Below are 4,314 nucleotides of genomic sequence, written 5' to 3' on the forward strand. Positions count from 1 at the left end.
GGGAACAGCATTTGCCATCTTCCAATCATCCAGTACTACTCCAGTCGACAGTGAAGACACAAAGATCATCGCCAAAGGAGCAGCAATCTCTTCCCTCATTTCCCGTAATATCCTTGGGTATATCCCGTCTGGTCCCGGGGACTTATCTGTCCTCATATCAGTTAAAATATCCAGCACATCCTCCCTCTTAAACTGAAGCTGTTCAAGCATATCAGCCTGTTCCACTCTGTCCTCACAAATGACCAGGTTCCTCTCACTAGTGAATACTGAAGCTAAGTATTCATTTAGGATTTCCCCTACCTCCTCCGACTCCAGGCACAAGTTCCCTCCACTATCCTTGATCGGCCCTACCCTCACTCTGGCCATCATCTTGTTCCTCACATAAGTGTAGAAAGCCTTGGGAATTTCCTTAATCTTACCCGCCAAGACCTTTTCATGTCCCCTTCTAACTCTCCTAAGTCCATTCTTCAGTTCCTTCCTGGCTATCTTGTAACCCTCTAGAGCCCTGTCTGATCCTTGCTTCCTCAACCTTAAGTAAGCTTCCTTCTTCCTCTTGACTAGCTGTTCCACATCTCTTGTCATCCAAGGCTATTTCACCCTACCATCCCTTCCCTGCCTCATTTTGACAAACCTATCCGGCAGTCGCAGCAAGTGCTCCCTAAATAACCTCCACATTTCTGTCGTGCATTTCCCTGAGAACATCTGTTCCCAATTTTTGCTCCCCAGTTCCTGCCTAATAGCATTGTAATTCCCCCTCCCCCAATTAAATATTTTCCCATCCCGTCTGCTCCTGTCCCTCTCCATGACTATAGTAAAGGTCAGGGAGTTGTGACCACTGTCACCGAAATGCTCTCCCACCGAGAGATCTGTCACCTGGCCTGGTTCGTTGCCAAGCACCAAGTCCAACATAGTCTCCCCTTTAGTCGGCCTATCTACATATTGAGTCAGGAAACCTTCCTGGACACACCTGACAAATACTGCTCCATCCAAACTATTTGCAGTAAGGAGGTTCCAATCAATAGTAGGGAAGTTGAAGTCACCTTTGAGAACAACCCTGTTACTTCTGCACCTTTCCAAAATCTGCCTCCCAATCTGTTCCTGCATGTCTCAGCTGCTATTGGAGGGTCTATGGAAAACTCCCATCAAAGTGACTGATCCTTTCCTGTTTCTGACTTCCATCCATAATGACTCAGTAGACAATCCCTCCTCGACGACCTTCCTTTCTGCAGCTGTGATACTATCCCTGATTAACAATGCCACTCCCCCACCTCCTTTACCCCCCTCCCTATTCCTTTTGAAACATCTGAACCCTGGAATATCCAACATCCATTCCTGCCCTTGTGATTTCCACGTCTCTGTAATGGCCACAACATCGTATCTCCAAGTACTGATCCATGCTCTAAGTTCATCACCCTTATTCTTGAGACTTCTTGCGTTAAAATATACACACTTCAACCCATCATACTGTCTGCAACTTTACCCTGTCAACTGTCTAACCTTCCTCACAGACTCTCTGCACTCTGTATCTGCCTGTTCAACAGCTACCCCATCCACTGATCCGTGACTCCGGTTCCCATCCCCCTGCCAAACTAGTTTAAACCCTGCCGAAGAGCTCTAGCAAACCTCCCGCCCAGGATATTGGTGCCCCTAAAGTTGAGATGCACCCCGTCCTTCTTGTACAGGTCCCACCTTCCCCACAAGGTATCCCAATGATCCACATATCTGAATCCCTCCCGCCTGCACCAATTCTGTAGCCACGTGTTCAGCTGCACTCGCTCCCTGTTTCTAGCCTCACTAGCACGTGGCACAGGTAACAATCCCGAGATTACTGCTCTGCTCGTCCTGCTTTTCTGCTTCCAACCTAACTCCCTATATTCGCTTTTCAGGTCCTCATCTCTTTTCCTAGCTATGTCATTGGTCCCGAAATGTACCACGACCTCTGGCTGCTCACCCTCCCCCTTAACAATCCTATAGACTCGATCCGAGACATCCCGGACCCTGGCACCAGGGAGGCAAGATACCATCCGGGAGTCTCATTCGCGACCACAGAATCTCCTGTCTGTTCCTCGAACCATTGATTCTCCTATCACTATCGCTCTCCTATTCTCCCGCCTTCCCTTCTGAGCCACTGAGACAGGCTCAATGCCAGAGACCTGGCCACTGTGGCTTTCCTCTGGTAGGTCGTCCCCCCCAAATGTATCCAAAATGGTATACGTATTATTGAGGGGAACGGCTACAGGGGATCCCAGCACTGTGCGCCTATTCCCTTTCCCTCCCCTGACAGTCACCCAGCTACCTTTATCCTGTAACTTCGGTGTCACTACTTCCCTATAGCTGCTCTCTATCACCCCCTCAGTCTCCTGAAAGATCCGAAGTTCATCCAGCTCCATCTCCAGCTCCAGTTCCCGAACATGGTCTGTGAGGAGCTGGAGTTGTGTACACTTCTAACAGGTGAAGTCAGCAGGGACACAAGTGGTGACCCTCACCTCCCACATCCTGCAAGAGGAGCATGCAACCGCCCTAGCTCCATCCCCTCCACAATAGATTGACAACAGAGATTAAATAAAAGAAAGGAAAATCTTACCTTACCAAACCATTCACACAAGAGACCTCTTTTTGTTTAGAGGAGGAGGATGGGTGGGAGATACTACACTTGTTGTGTTTCGGGTTTAGCCGCAGCCCACATATATAGGTTTTCTTACCCAGCAGTCCCCTGGTCCGCCGAAACAAAAGGTAATTTACTTGAAGCTTAAACTCACCTTCCCAGCTGATCCCTCACTCGCACTATCGCTGCTTCAGAAAAAGCTGCTGTAACAACAAAAAGTAAGTTATTTTAAACTGCCCAAATATGCAGGTTTACTTACCCAGCAGTCCCCTGGTGCGCCGAAACAAAAGTTTTCTATTGACATTGATACTTGGAAATTACCGTGTTGACAAGGAGATCCTCGAATTTCAACGTTAAAATCGGATCATACATGTGTGGCATAGGTTACCTCCGAATATCAGTGCTTACTGGATGTTCCTTCTTTACTTGCATCATTTTCAGGATTTGCATGACTAAGCAGCGCGGCACAGTGGTGCAGTAGTTAGCACCACAGCATCACAGCTCCAGTGACCCGGGTTCAGGTCTCGGTACTGCCTGTGTGGAGTTTGTAAGCTCTCCCTGTGACCGTGTGGGTTTCTGCTAGGTGCGGCGATTACCTTCCACAGCAAAAGACTTGCAGATTGTCAGGTAAGTTAACCATTATAAATTGCCCCGAGTTTAGGTAGGGGATATGGGATAAATTTAGGATTAGCATAAATGGGTGGTTGGTGATCGGCACAGACTGGGTGGGCCGAAGGGCCTGTTTCAGTGCTGTATCTCTAAATGAATAAAATACTAGTATTTATGATCTGCAGGATTGGCCGGCTTCTCACAGATACAAGAGACCCACACCAAACATCTTAAACCTCCATCGTAATGTACGAGTAATTCAAGTTGCTGTCACCACCCATATCTCATACTTATTGTATTGTAAGTCTGTTTGATACCTGCAAAGCATAACTCAGGGGGACAAACTTATCAGATTGTGACAGGACCCGATACCCCTGCAGAAACCAGTGAATGGATGGCAAATTTATGAGGATAATTATCCTTGTTCCAATGCAATTTGTGAATTCATTGGTTAAATGTCCATTTCAGAAGAGTTGTTGTTTTACATCCGGGAATGAATTCATTTCAAGGTTTTCTACTTGTGATAACTTCGTAGTGAAACCTCAACTGTGCTAATTTATTGATCAGCATTAGAGCGTCAGGCTCTTTTCATTCTCCAGTTCCACTTTCACTCCTGGATATATCAGACTGACATTTATTTTTATTTATTGAGTTACAGTGGAGAGTTTATTGAAACAACCATTAACCTTCAGCTCCCATCTTTGCATTGAATCATAGTGAGTTAACAACTGACATTGATAGACGCTACATTCCTGGTGATTTGATCACAACGAGTTGACCGTTTACAGTAACACAGCCTCACTCGCCTGACTAGATTATTTACAGTATTTATGTTTCATTTACCTATATATGCAGGTAGAGAAAACAGCCTGAACATTTCACAAGTTCATCTATTTTACTTTCAAATCAGAGGGAGAATTGATGCTCCTGCTGCACCTAACTTTTCTGACTGATTTTAACTTAGTCATTTATCGTGACCTGTTGATATTTTGAGTTTTACATTTTGGAAAGTGTGCACAGATTACCGTAGCTTTGCACTGTGAGTCAGTCTTTGTAATAAGAGATCAGTTTATTTGCAGTCACAAAGCTGTCACATTTAT

The sequence above is a fragment of the Heterodontus francisci genome, unplaced genomic scaffold (genome assembly GCF_036365525.1).
Source record: "Heterodontus francisci isolate sHetFra1 unplaced genomic scaffold, sHetFra1.hap1 HAP1_SCAFFOLD_56, whole genome shotgun sequence".
NCBI classification, from domain to species: domain Eukaryota; kingdom Metazoa; phylum Chordata; class Chondrichthyes; order Heterodontiformes; family Heterodontidae; genus Heterodontus; species Heterodontus francisci.